The sequence below is a fragment of the Cynocephalus volans genome, chromosome 6 (assembly GCF_027409185.1).
Source record: "Cynocephalus volans isolate mCynVol1 chromosome 6, mCynVol1.pri, whole genome shotgun sequence".
Classification (NCBI taxonomy): Eukaryota; Metazoa; Chordata; class Mammalia; order Dermoptera; family Cynocephalidae; genus Cynocephalus; species Cynocephalus volans.
Window position 1 is genome coordinate 143,419,415 of NC_084465.1, and position 15,720 is coordinate 143,435,134.

Genomic DNA, 15,720 nt, shown 5'->3' on the forward strand with positions numbered 1-15,720 from the left:
AGGGGTTTCTTTTTGCCTCATATTCTACACTTGGACCTGAAGAAGCGGCCCTGGAACCACCAATGGAGGCAGACACAGAAAGCCCTATCAGAAGCCCATTCTCTCTAGCCAACAGACCAGGAAAGGGACAGCCTAGCAGCACAGAAAATTTTTAACAATAAATGCTCCAGTGAGACACCACAGAAAACACTGTGGACCTATATGCCACCTCCACCCAAATCAGCAAGGTCATGTAAGGAGCCTGGACTTCCACAGTCACCAGACTGTACAATCTCCCCCACTACATCAATGAGACCATTTAAGAAGCCTGGATCTCCAGCCTTATCTTGCAGTAAGAGGCTTCCCTCCTCTCCCCTGCAGGGTCAGGTCTGAGGAGGTCTAGTTGAGAGTCAGGACTCCCCCTCTCACCCAGCAGAAAGGAGCCCTGAGTTTAACGGGCTGAGTGAGAAACCTGAACTTCTCCCCTCACCTGGTAGTAAGGCGGTAGTACCCCAGCATCCCCTGCCGGAGCAGTAGCAAACAAAACCAACTAAAACAGAAAGTTAACGTAAGATTCAGAATCACATAACTTAAAACCCAAAATGTTCAGGTTTCAATTGAAAATAGCTCATCACAGCAAGAAGCACGAAGAGCACAAACTGATGGATGAAAAATAATAACAATAGATGGCAACTACAGGATGACAGAGATGTTAGGATTATCTGACAAAGATTTTATTTATTTATTTATTTTTGGCATCTGGTTGGTAAGGGGATCTAAACCCTCAACCTTGGTGTTATCAGCATCATGCTCTAACCAAGTAGAGCTAACTGGCCAGCCCTCTGATAAAGATTTTAAAGCAGCCATCATTAAAATGATTCAATGAGCAATTAGAAGCATGCTTAAGACAAAAGTATGAAATAAAAGTTACAGATATTGAAAAAGAGGGGGCAAAACTTCCAATGTTGCAACTAATAAATTATGTGACTAGATTATCCAATAGAAATAAGTAGAAAATGATTATTAATCAAGTAGTTCTGACAGAAGGCAAGTTCTTAAAAAAAATACAAAAATGTTATCATCATTTTATTCTGTTTATTTATTCCTTTATTTTTTTTGGAAGCTGGCCAGTACAAGGGTCCAAACCTGTGCGCCTGGTGTTACTAGCACCACGCTCTCCCAGTGAGCTAACCAACCAGCTCATTATCATCGTTTTAGGTTGTCAAAAATGGAAATAGGTTAAATGTATGTCAGTAGGGGGTTGATTTAATAAAATATGGCTGAGCCATAGAATGCAATACCGTGCAGCTGTTTAAAAAACAGGTAGAGCCATGTGTATTTATATGTAAATATCCCTGTATCATTCAGAACAGATTAGGTTATGCTGTGAACAAAGAACACAAACCATCTCAAAGGTTTCTTTCTTGCCCACCATGAATCAGCTCTACATCATTTTATCTACATCTTCTTACCTCTAGAACTCAGTCTGAGGGAACAGCCTCTACCTAATTTTTTTTTTTTTTTTTTTTTTTTTTTTTGTGGCTGGCTGGTATGGGGATCCAAACAAGGCTGTACTCTGAGCCAACTGGCCAGCCCATTATCTAAATATTTGCTGGTCTCATGAATGAGGGGAAAGAGAGACATGACAAAAGTCCAGGCTGGCTCAGAAACTGTTGCTTGGGAATGTTGCATGTCATTTCTGCTCATTTCACTGGCCAAAGCTAGTCACATGGCCATGCCTGAGATCAACAAGATGGGAATTTATTAGCTTCCCAAAGAGAGCAACTCCTTAGAAAGAAGGCCCAGATATAGATGAACCTAGTATAACCTATTATAATACTAATGATATACTAGCAAGTAAAACAAAAGAGGTCACAGTGTTGGGAAGAGTATTCACTATGAATAATGATTTTTTGGGTAGGGTGGGTAGAACTAAAGGACAGCAATGACTACTGTTTTCTGCTTTTTTATATTTTTGTAATGTTACAGGATTTCATAATGAATATGTATTGTTTATATTAAAATAATGTTTAATTTTAAAAGAGAAAATTGAATTTTAATCTTTCCTGCTTTGATTGAAACACATGCATTTTCTCTCTGTCATTAGTGGACATAGAAAGTATTCTGTGATCATTCACAGGATAATGGTAAATAAATACGTGTGTAATTTTTAAAAAGTAATCTTGCTTGAATCGAATGTGCAATTGATTAGGTGAGATGTTCTATATTCTATATATACAAGCTACAATGAAGTTCAAATCTAGGTGGGGAAAAAAAGCCCATATACGAAAAAACTGAAGAGCAGGACCACATATGCAGTACCTTGGAGGATTACATTCACCAGAACTAAAAACAGAGAAAGAGCAGTGATATTTCCCAGGGGGTTCTGTGGACTTTCCTCCTTGTGGAGAAAGGGCAGATAGGGGAGGTGGTGGTCATAGAGCTGCCAACCATCCTAGAGTGGCTTGGCTCTGCCATCAGGCAGGAGTGGAAGTCCAAGTGACCACTTGACCATTTTCAGTTGGGAGGCTTAGTGACATGATGGAATGGGGGGTTGAGAGAGAAATCAGTAGAAAAGGCAGACTAGTGGTGAGAACATGTATGGGTGAGAGAGAAGCTGTATTTTTCATGTATTTCCATAAAGGTGAAACTTTGGGGGTGGGAGGGACTGTGTGGAGAAGACTGGGGTGTTCTTTTTGTGTGATGCACTGTGAAAGACACCATACAGTCCCTACAAAGAAAGCTTTCTGTAAAGAATTGTAGGCACTTTCCCCAGAGATAAAGATCCTCCTTATTTCCATATGATACCTTTTTTTTTTTCTGGCACTGGCCAGTAAGGGCATCTGAACCCTTGGTGTTGGTGTTAGCAGCACCATGCACTAACTAGGTGAGCTAACCGGCCAGCCCTTCCATATAGTATCAATATAGCATGCCCTTGGCATTCCCAGGAGATACCTACAAATAGCTTAACCAAGCCCCAAATTCGCAGGTGCAATTGGAGGAACCATATTTACATGCTGCTGTGACCTCTACAGGCTTCCCATGGAAAGAGATGAGAATGGGAGAAAACACTCTTCTACAACTCCTCTTTTGCCTCCAGAGACAATCACAGGGGAGCACAGCATCGTACACAGTAAAGGAAAACTGTAATTTCAAAATCTCAGCCAATGGATTGAGGACTGGATTGTTTGGAAAGGTACTGTAGGGGACCTCATTTCCTGTTTCCTCATTCCCTGGTCCTAAATGTGCACAAGCCCAGAGTAAGAAAGTGGGAAGAGAAGTATCGGAATTGCTCTGCAGTGTGATGTGGAATGTGCTTTCTCCTGTAAGCAATGGCAGCCATGACGATTTTGCTCCTTCCAGGGAACTGTTTCTTTCCCATAATACAGATGTGGACTATTGTCTGTGTCTGAGGATTGTTTGTCCTTGGGAGAAGAATGTGAATGTGTGTGAGGGGACGTGAGTGGGTGGGTCTGTGTCGTGGGCGTGTTTGAGCACGTTTCCAAAGAGTTGCTCACAAAGATTACTGGCCTCAGGGAGAATGAAGACTTTCACCTCACTCTGATACACAAATCTCAAAGACAGGGAACACCACTTGGAGCACCAAAACCAGCCCTGCACAGTTTTGACTGTCAAAGCTCACCTGGATGATTCTGCTGAGGTCTCTAAGTGGCCTTATGTAAGATCCCTTATGTGAGGTGTTGCCTAAAGCAGGAGTTTGCAAGCTAGGGCCAAATCTGGTCCACTGCCTGTTTTTGTAAATAAAGTTTTATTGGAACACAGCCATGCCCATTTGTTTATGTATGGTCTGTAGCTGCTTTCACACTACCATAACAGAGTTGAGTAACTGCGGCAGAGACCACATAGCTCACAAAACCTAAAATATTTATTTATGGATTTTTGTTTGTTTATTTGTTTGTTTTTGCAGCTGGCTAGTACAGGGATCAAACCCTAGCACCACACTCTAACCAACTGAGCTAACTAGCAAGCCCTTAAAACGTTTATCTGGCTTTTTGCAGAAAAAGTTTGCTGACTCCTGGCCAAAAGTCAGCAATTCCAAAGAGAAATTTGCATATAATCAACATTACCCTTGAAAATCCTTTAGGATGTGAAGTCAGATACATTGTTATCCAATAAACCCTGGCTAGTGTTTCCTCTAGCAATAGAGAACATCATTGTTTCTTCCACTGAATGCTTACTGAAGCGGTTGACATATGTTTAGAGACCATGTTGTGTGAAAAATGCATATAGCTAATGACAGAATTCCCCTTAGCACAGAGTGATGAGAAGCTTGAGGAAATGCCACCGATGAAGGGCATGCAGACTCGCGTCTCCCACCTCATTTCCACTTATGGTTGAAAGCTTTTGAAGAGGGTAGGCAGCATTGTTTGCACTATACAAATTGTCATTGTTCTGTTTTTTAAGGAGGAGGTACAGTTGAATTTGAGTAAGTTTAGTGGATGCATGCTGCAACTCCATTTTGGGAAATGTACTATGAGAGTTTTGGGTGCTGTGGGTTTCCCTGGTTAGGGGAAGAAGTCATCTCAGAGGGAGAGAAAGATTTTTCCAGTAGTGTAAAGAACTGGAGAAAGGCCTTTCTTCAGAGAGAGAGAGCAGGGTGAATCTTGAGACAAAGAAGGTAGGTGAGAAACTGGACTGTGCTAGAGAAAGCCCTGTGAGAAGTGCCTAATTTCTTTTTTTTTTTTTTTTTCTGAGACTGTACATATTTTGCCCCCTGTCAGTTGCAGACCTTCAGTAAATCTCAGGTTTGGAAAACCAAAGGATGAGGTTGTAAATGGAAATTTGATCTACCCCAAATTATCCCTCTGCCCAGCACGGCCATAGAATGTTGTGTCAAGGAAGGCTGGTAGTACCAAGCTTCCAGCAGCAACCAGCTGCAAACTGAACAGAGGTTTAACACAAACCTGGCAGTCACGGGAGGGAACGGGATAGCAGAGACACAGCTACATGGTTGTATGATTTGGGATCAAAAAACCATGAGATTAACTTGCTATTTCTTTTCCCCCACATATAGAAAGGTGACTGACTCTTGAAAAGGGTGGAGAAGATGAGTGTTCCAGGGAAGGAGGTAAACACATGATTTACATAAACATGGAAATGCTGTACAACTCAATGTTTTTGATGCATGTCTTCATAGCACAAGCTAACTGCTCTGTTAATTTTCACCAACATTTTCCTTCTCACTTAGAGGCCATTTTTTAACCAGCAGACAAAGGTATTATGTAGTGAACCCACCCACGGCAAGTAGAGGGCTGCCACACCAAGCTGAGATGTGAATGCTCCCGCTCTCTAGCTCTGCAGCACAGCCCACTTGAATTTGTTCCTCAGCCACATTACAACTTGCTGCACATCAGAGACCAACAGTTTGTCCATGGGAGCCCAAGCTGTGAAATCTAATTTACTAATTGAAAAGTAGTCTGTCTTATTACCAAAAGGAAAAACTTAGAACCTTGAGGCCAAGTGTGATTTAGAATTGCAATTACATTTTTGAAACTGCAGATTTATCAGGCTAGGACCTGAGTTGTTAAAAATGGCAGATTAAGTAGCACCCGAATTTGAGCAAATGTATAAAGCTTTGTGCTTCTCAACCTGGGTTGCACATTTGAATCTTCTAGAAGCTTTAAAAACTCCAAGGCTCCGCCCACTGGAAGTGGACCAGTTCAGGCTTTCTGGGGGTGGGGCCCAGGCATCAGGATTTTTTAATCCCCTCAGGTAATCCCATTGTGCAGAATGGGAACCGCTTGCTGGAGAGGCAAGAAGTGGAAGTGGGAATGGTTAGGTCCCAGAAGCCATCAGAAAGTTGACAGTTCAAAAGTGTGAAAGGCTATGTACCTTGCTTTCTTCTATCTAGAGCAGGCGGCATTTTAGAAGTTCTTATTTAGTCCAGAAATGTTAGCTGTTCTGTTTAGACTTCATTAAAGCACGTGTGGGCGATATCACCATGAAATCACTTTAACCATCTGGCAATGCAACAGGAAGTTATTCTGGTTTGTATAAAATGAAACAAGGGTGGTGAACAGCAATTAAAACTTATCCAATTAACTTTCATTTTCTGAGTGGTACAGGAGGGAATTCATCTTTCCAAAGAGATTTTTTTTCCTTTGCCCTATTTCCATAGAAAATACATCTAAAGCTAAGATTTAATTGAATTGTGACTTTTATATTAAGAAATAAATAAACTCTAATACATCAAAGGCTTTAATAAAAACATAAAGCTCAACCTCTTATTCTCATGGAAAAGAATGTATAAACCTAATTTATGGGCATTTGAAGTGGATATCAAAACACTACTAAAACTGAAGCAACTTAAAAATGTATGCAGGGGCCGGCCCGTGGCTCACTCGGTAGAGTGCGGTGCTGATAACACCAAGGCCCCGGGTTCGGTTCCCATATACGGATGGCCGGTTCGCTCACTGGCTGAGTGTGGTGCTGACAACACCAAGTCAAGGGTTAAGATCCCCTTACCGGTCATCTTTAAAAAAAATTAAAAAAAAAAATAAAAATGTATGCAGGACTTGGCTGGTATAGGACCAAGTTGGGAGCATTGGGTAGGTGAGATAATGGGGAGATGGACCTCTATAATATGCTTTTACCGTTGCTTAGTAGGTATGGTATTTTGAGGTAATCCTAGGGAGACTAATTTCTCCTAAAATCCATGTCTGCAGCTTTGTTAACTGCCATGAGACAAACGACACTGCCTTTAGTTATAGCGGACTAAGCAACACTAAGCATACCCAGCTGGAGTTAATAAATCTCCGAGTATTTTACAAACAAATATTCTTTTTCAATATAAATATATATATTTTTTTGTTTTGGCGGCTGGCTGGTACAGGGGTGGAACTCTTGACCTTGGTGTCATCAGCACCATGCTCTAACCAACTAAGGTAACCGACCAGCCCCATTGTAATTCTTGATTATAGCAAAGTATAAAAATAACCACTAATCATAATTTCTAAAAACAAACAAACAAAAGCTACAAATAACTCACACCCATTAGGATGGCTACTAGCAAAACAACAGACAATAACAAGTGTTGGTGAGAATGTGGAGGAATTGGCATACTTGTGCACTGTTGGTAGGAATGTGAAATGGTGCAGCTACTAGAGAAAATAGCATGGTAGTTCCTCAAAAATTAAAAATAGATTTACCGTATCATCCAGCAATCCCACTTCTGGATATATACCCCAAAGAAATGAAAGCAGAGATTCAAACAGATATTTGTACACCCACGTTCATAGCAGCAGCATTCACAATAGCCAAAAGACGGAAGCAACTCAAGGGTCCACAGATGATGGATAAATAGGTTAAAAAAATTGTGATATGTATACACGCACACACACATAATGTGATATTATTAATCCTTAAAAAGCAAGGAAATTCTGACATATTCTAAAGTATGAATGAACCCTGAAGACATTATCTTAAGTAAAATAAGCCAGTCACAAAGGGACAAATACTGTGTGATTTCACTTATGAGGTACCTAGAGTAGTCAGATTCAGAGGGAAAAGAAGCAGAATGGTGGTTGCCAGGGGCTGGCGGGTGGGAGTGAGGTGGGAATGGCAAGTTATTATTTAATGGATACAGAGACTCAGTTTTGCAAGATGAAGAGATCCGGAGATGCGTGGCGGTGATGGTTACACAAGAAAGTGAAGGTACATAACACCACTGCACTATACACTTAAATACAGGTAAAACAGAAAATTCTATGATATGTGTATTTTTACCACAATAAAAAATAATTACAGGGCCGGTCCCGTGGCTCACTCGGAAGAGTGCGGCGCTGGTAGCACTGAGGCTGCAGGTTCGGATCCTATATAGGGATGGCCGGTGTGCTCACTGGCTGAGTGTGGTGTGGACTGCGGACTGCACCGTGCCGAGGGTTGCGATCCCCTTACTGGTCAGGAAAAAAAAAAATTTACAAATACATTTTGAAGAAAATTACTCTATTACACCCAAGTGGATCCCCCTTGCCTGCTAACTTCCAATTGTTGTTAGTCATCACTTAGAGATATCACTTTTCTCATGCACTAGATTTCACACCAGTAGTGTTTTAATTGCAGCTTCTATGTGGTTCTGTCTTCATGGGTCCCTTTATCAAACTAAAATATACTATTTCCCCTAGTCACTGTGATTTGGCCCTAACCTGCAATGTCTGACATTCAAGGGATCCAAAGTGACTAAGACCCCACTACTGGTAAGCCTTTTCTCTAACAAGCTTCTCAATCTACCTACCTTGTTGATTTATAAGAGCTCTTTATGCCAAGAATACCAATTTTTTTTTTTCTTTTACATCCAATTCTTTCTCATAGTACTGTTTGTCCTTCCATTTTATTTATGGTAGTTCAAATGTGTAGAAATGTTGACTTTACATAAACAGCTCCCTCAGTCATCACCACCGTGGTTTCCTATCTTTGGTGCCATTCATAGAAAACCTTTTCCTACCTCAAAGATTATAAACATTATAATTTGTATTTTCTCTTAGAGCTTTCTTTAATGCTTATGTTTTTATCCTTAATTTGACTGAAATTATTTTTTATGAACTCTAACTTCATTTTTTTCTTTTTTAATTCTTATAAAATTTTTATTGAATCATAACTGATTGTAAATATTTTTGGGGTTCAATGTTGACATATGTTGATCAAATCAATATTACTAGTATATACATTGTAACAAATTGTACTTATTCTTTATGCCCCTTGTCCAATCTCTCCCTATCCCCTCTCCCTCCCTCATCCCACCACTGATAACCCTAGATTTCTTCTCTCCCTCTGAAAGAGTAATTGTTACTCTGTTGATTTGTTGCCTAGGTGATCTGTCCAACGCTGAGAGGTGTGTTCACCAATATTATCGTAGAGCAGATGCTTCTTCTGTCACTCTGGAATGGGCTTTGTGGAGAGAGACATCTTCCTTTCTTTGGTCTTTGCTGGTGACTCTCCTTGTGTCAATGCACTCCAGTGGCTGGTGGACCATCTGTGTGGTGGTTGTAATGTCTAGCCACTTTTGTGGCAGCTGTGGTTACTGTGGTGGCTGTGGTGGGCCACCCACATTGAGGTGATGTTTTTGGCATACTCCATGGTGCTGGCAATGTGCCTGGTTGTGGGAAGGGGGTCCTGTCCCTGACTCCATACCTTGGGTCCGGGCGGGCCCTGAGGCGCTAGCAGTGTGCCTGGGCCGGAACTAATTTTTTGTCCTTTGCTTACTTCTAAAACAGGGGAACTTCCTATGGGAACCAGTACTTGAACTATGTGGTTTAGCTAAATTGTTGTTTTGCTCATGTTTCCCTAGGGAAGGCTTTTTGTACAGCTCAGGGTTTAATGGTTGACCTTATAGGTACTTCCAGCTCTTCAGAGACTGGGTGCACCTGGGTTGTGTAGAAATTCAGATCTGGGCCTGAGTCTTTTCATCAAACTGCACCCCATGCAATTCTATATTCCTGACCAGTCTCCTCTGTGTGGTCCTGCACTGAGTGGGGGCGCATTGCCATCCTTGCTATGTCCCAGTATTCTCCAGGTGGGCTTGTCTCCCCTACCCTCTGTATTGCAGACACTTCCCATAGGATGGGCTGTGTGCAGGTCCCTTGAGATGACTCACCAGCCTCTAAATGGCTCCTTTTTTTTCAGCTGTTGTGGCTCTTCCCTCCTATGTCTGTCCATGGGAAACCTATTAGTGGTCTGGCTGTCGTGGGGACCACCAAGGCCCCTTCTCCCCTGCAGTCTCCAAGCAACTCCATCTGAAGGGCACAGCTGTGGCTTCTGCTGGCTCCTGCTCCATGCACTCAGCAGCTCAAGACTTAAAGTGACTGCTGCCCGAAATGCTCTGAGCAGTTTTTTCTTTCTCTCATTGTAGCTTCTCCCCCTTCATGAACTCCGTAGGTCTCTCCTCCTCTTCCGCTGAGCTCCAGTGGCCCCAGCTTGGCTGTTGTTGCTTTTTTTGTAGTTGTAAATTGGTTGATATGTGGGAGAGAGTGATGCTGGGGACTGTCTAGTCTGCTGTCTTGATGTATCTTCATTTTTTTCTAAATAGCCAGATTAAACAACCTTTATTTGAGTGATCCATTCTCTCTGCATTTGAAGTGACATCTTATAATGTATTGTACTAAATTTTAGATTCACTTGAATCTGTCTCCTTAAATTCCATTGATTTGTCTCTCTATTGCTGTGTCCTTGTCCTGTTTTATAACTGATATAGTTTTGTGATAATTTAACATCTAATAAGGTAAAGGCTTCACATTAGTCTTCTCTTTTGAAATTTCAAAATTTTCTTGACTGTTCCCACTTATTTTTCCACGTGAAATTTAGAATCATTCTGTCTAATTTTAAAAATGCCATTGAGAATTCAGAATTGTTGTACATCTGTATACCAATTTGGAGAAAATAGACATGTAGGTAGGTCTTGCATATTTTATAATCTGTGCTAGACATTTATTTATTATTTGATATTGCTAACATGAATAGGAACATAGTTTGATTATAGTTTCTAATCAGTTGTGACTGGAATTTATTGATTTGTAAAAATCATTTGCATTTTTATTTTGGGCCCATCTGCCCCACTGCCCAACAAGTTGGTTGGTTACAAAATTTTCTTGTTGGTTGATTCAAATATAGTTTTTAATTGATGATAATTTTGTCTTTTCCCTCCCAGCATTCATTCTGTTTTTCTTTTCTCTGAATCACATTGGTTAGAATTTCCAGTTAAATAATGAGTACTAGCAATGGTAGCAGGGAATATCAACTTATTCCTGACTTTAACTGGCATATTTTAAAGATTCTCCTGGTAAATGTAGGCTTTTGGTTCCAGAAAGATAACCTTATATTGAGGAAATATATTTCTAGTACTAATTTACTCAAGATTTGTTTTTGTTCATGTCATTGTTGTTGTTGTAAAGTAAGGAATGATGTTCAATATGCCCCCCTTTTTGGCCATAATTTAGGTGAGGATATAATTTTTCATGTCTGACCTTATGATAATTTACATTAATATATGTCCTAACACTGAACTCTTCGAATTCACATAATAAACACTACTTTGTAATGGTTTATTCTTTTAATGTACTACTGAGTTTCATTTGCTAATATTTAATTTAGGAGTTTTTCCATTAACGTTTATATATGAGTTTTATTTATGGTTTACTGATTCTTATTATTGGGTTCCTTTATTTTTAAATTAGTCTCTGGATTTTCTTTCAGTTTTGCTAACAGGGTTATGCAAACTTCCTAATCTTTCTCTCTGACAAAATGTAAATAGCATAGGAATTACCTTTCCTCATGAAATCATCTAGGCCAGGCTTTTTCAGTTTTCTTCTGGGTTATTTATCTAGATTTTCTCATTATTCTTGGATAAATTTTACTAATTTATATTTTTCTAAAAAATTCTGAGACTTTCTAATTTAATAGCATAGAGTTACATACTGTATCTTCTTTCTTTTTTTTCCCCCTCAGTCCTAATGTTATGTGTTTTGGTTTTCTTTTTCCTTTTTCATTGATTAATAACAGTGGTAGCAGGTAACATTGTCTGGTTTCCAATTTTAATTGGAATTCTTCAGTAAAGGTTTATCTGTTAAATGTGAGCTTTTGGTTTCAGAGAAATACCTTGTTGTTAAGAAATATCCTACTAGTCCTAATTTGTTCACATTTTGCTTTTGTTCTTTCTTTTGCTGTTATTTTATTGTTAAATAAGAAATGATGTTGAATTTGTGTAGTTAATTGGATTTTAGAATCAACTCAAAGTTATTCACCAATACATTGTTTTGTGTTCTATTTGTTTAAGCTTTTATATTTATTAATAACCTCCTGATATCTTCAAGTTTCTCAGCTGTTTTATCACTTTTTGATTTGAATGCTTAATTTATTTATTTTTAAAATTTCTTATTTAATAATTATTTAAAGCTATACACTTTTATCTTAGCACGGTTTTGGACTCCTTTCTTAAATTCAAAATGTGGTATATTCATTGTTAATATTTTCTAAATAATTTGTAATTACCTGTACATTAAAAATGTCTTTTGTTTTACTTTAGAGTTATTTGGAAAAAGTAATTTACATTTACAAGTAATTTGCTTAAGACTCTTAAAACGAGTATCTTGTGGTAAGAATATTAGTGTAATAATTTTTTTTTAGAATTTATTACAATTGTTTTTGTATCCTGAAATATGAACACTTTGTACAAACAGTTCATGCATTTGAGATGAATGTGAAATCCTTAGTATATAAATTTCTATATATTTGCTAAATTGAGCTCATTAGTTGTTATTAGTTTTTTCTCTATTACTTATTTTTTCCTGGTGGATTTGTCAAGATTGAAAATATATCCAATTTTGCCTTAAGTATTATCAGTGAGGCTTTGTTTTGCTTTATATTTTGTGCTATAACATTTTATACTTATTAACTCTTAAGCATGAATAGTAACTTTATTAGTATAAAATAATTTCTTGTAATTGTTTACACTAACTTGCATAACATTTATTTATTCTTTCTGCTTTCTTTTTGTTTGTATTTGTTTGTTATTGCTTTCCATTCCTTTATTTTTAACTTTTTTTGTCTTATTTTATTTTAGAAATGTCTGATGTAACATAGAATTGGATTTTGTGTTTAAACCAATTTGAGAGTCTTTTAACTGGAGTTTTTAAATTCACTGACAGTGTGATTGCTGAACTATTGCTTTTATCATCTTATTTTATGCTATTTGTTAAATTTTTTTTTAATTGGCAAATAAAAATCATACATATTTGTGGCATACAACCTGATGTCTTGATATATGCACACACTGTGGGATGGCCAAATCAAGCTAATCAATGTACCCACTACTTCACACACTCATCATTTCCCCACACTGAGAGCACACCACATCTACACTCCCAGCAACCTTCACGTAGACGACACATTGTCATCAACTATAGTCATGTTGTATAATAGATCTGTTGAACTTAGTCCTTCTGTCTAACTAAAACTTTGTATCCTTTGACTACCATCTTCCCAATCCCCACACCACCCCACCCTACCTTACCCCCTGCCAGTCTCTGATAACCACCATTCTATCCTCTGCTTCTGTAATTCTGATTTTTTTTAGATTCTACATATAAGTGAAATCATGCAGTATCTGTCTTTCTGTGCCTGGCTTATTTCACCTCCAGGTTCATCCATGTTGTTGCAAATGACAGGATTACCTTCTTTTTTGAGGTTGAATAGTATTCTATTGTGTGTGTGTTTTCTTTATCCATTCACTCACTGATGAACACTTAGATTGATTTCATATCTTGGCTACTGTGAATAGTGCTGCAATGAACATGGGAGTGCAGATATCTCTTCAATATACAGATATCTTTCCCTTTGGATATATACCCAGCAGTGGGTTTGCTGGATCGTATAGTAATTCTATTTTTAATTTTCCCAGGAACTTCTGTACTGTCTCTCCATAATGGCTGTGCTAATTTACATTTCCACCAACAGTGCGCAAGGGTTCCCTTTCTCCACATCCTCACCAGCAATTGTTACCTTTTATCTATTTCATAATAGCCATTCTAATAGGAATAAGGTGATATTGTGGTTTTAATTTGCATTTTCCTGATTAGTGATTCTGGGCATTTTTTCATATACTGTTGGCGATTTGTATGACTTCTTTTGAGAAATGTCTGTTCAGGTCCTTGGCCCATCTTTTTTTTTAAAGATGACTGGTAAGGGGATCTTAACCCTTGTCTTGGTGTTATCAGCACCACACTCTCCGAAGTGAGCCATGGGCTGGCCCTCTTGGCCCATTTTTTTTATGCACCTTATTTTTATTTATTTATTTATGTTTTTGTTATTCTATTTATTTTCAATGTTTTATACTGGCTCCTCTTTTTCCCTTTCCCTGTCTTTTTTTTTTTTTTTTCCCCTGTATTGACCAAAATCATTTGCATTATTTTCTTCCTGTGATTTTGAGGTTACATATTCTATTCTTATTTTGACTATTGTTATTTTTACTGTCAATATACTAATCTTTTGCTTTATGTCTCTCCTTTTTCAGCTTTAATTCTTTCTTGCAATTATGTGGAGTGTGAGCTGGCCAGTTAGCTCAGTTGGTTAGAGTGCAATGTTGTAACACCAAGGTCAAGGGTTCTAATCCCTTTACCAGTAAAAACCCAAACAAACAAAAACCAAAAAGCAAAACCAAACAAACGATAGTGTTGAATGTTAGATTTAAATGATCACTATTTATGTAATTCTTTGTTAAACAATTGTTTTCAATATTTATGTTGTTTTATCACCATAGTACTATTTAGTTGTAATGCTGTTTTATTTATTTTATTGATTACATCATGTCTTTTACTAGCTTCTTCATTTGATTCAGGTTTTTATGTTTGTTTTTGCTTTTGTTTTTATTTTATTGTGGCTGACCTTGGTGTTACAAGGAGGTGCTCTAACCAACTGAGCTAACCAGCCAGCCCTACTTCTATTTTTTTTTTTCTAACCTCTCAATTTGAAGAACTTCTTCAAGCACTGCCACTATCATGCCTCTGTCCACCCATAAGGGATCCTAGAGTGATAAATCTGAGCATGTCTTTTTGTGGTTCTTGAACATAATATGGTTTTCTAGATTTAGGCACATTATTTCGTAATTAAACTTTTTATTTTGGGAAAATTGTAGATTCACATGTGGTTGTGAGAAATACCCAATTTCCCCCATGATAAAATCTTGCAAAACTGTAGTATTGACATTGGCACAGTCAAGATTGACAATTTTCATCACCTTGAAAATTCCTCAGGTTGCTCTTCCTTTTCTAGCCACTCCCACTTCTCTCCCACCCCCCCACTCCCTCCTTAACTCTTGGCAACTACTAAACTGCACTCCATTTCTGTACTTCTGTCACTGCAAGTATGTTACATAAATGGTTCTATAAATGGAATCACATGGTCAGTAACCTTTTGGGATTGGCTTTTTTCACTCAGCATAATTCTCTGGAATTCATCCCGGTTGTTGCGTGTGCCACTAATTTGTTCTTTTTATTGCTGAGTAGTAGTCCATGGAATGGGCATATCAGAGTTTGTTTAACCATTCACCCATTGAAACACATCTGGATTGTTTCCAGTTCTGGGCTGTTACAAATAAAGCTGCTCTAAAAACACCTCTGTACAGGTTTTTGTGTGAACATGTCTTCATTTTTCTGGGATAGATACTCAGGCATGCGATTGCCAGGTCACATTGTAATTACGTGCTTTTAAAAAAAACTGCCAAAGTGTTTTCCAGTGACTGTACCATTTTACATTCCCCCCAGCAATGTATGAGTGATCGAGTTTCTCTGCATCCTTGCCAGCTTTTGGTGTTATTATTTTTTATTGTATCCGTTCAGATAGATATGTAATGATATCTCGTTGTGGTTTTAATTTGCATTTCCCTAATGGTTACTGATCTAGAACATCTTTTCATTTGCTCTTTTTTTGTTTCTTTTATACATAATGTCCAGGGTTTTTAATTGTATTTAGAAGCAGTAGGAGGGAAAAGTACCACATTGTCTTTTATAATGAATCAAATAGAGTAGTAGTTAAGAGATCAAGCTTTGCTCTCATATGGCCAAGGTCCTACTGCTGTCTTAACCATTTCTGGCTTTGCAAACTTGGGCAAATTTTCTTTTCTCAGTTTCCCAGTCTGCAAAATGGGAATACCTCCTAACTGGTTTTGAAAACTTAATGAGCTCATCCATGCAAAGCACTTCAAACAATATATTCAATTATTTTTAGTTATGA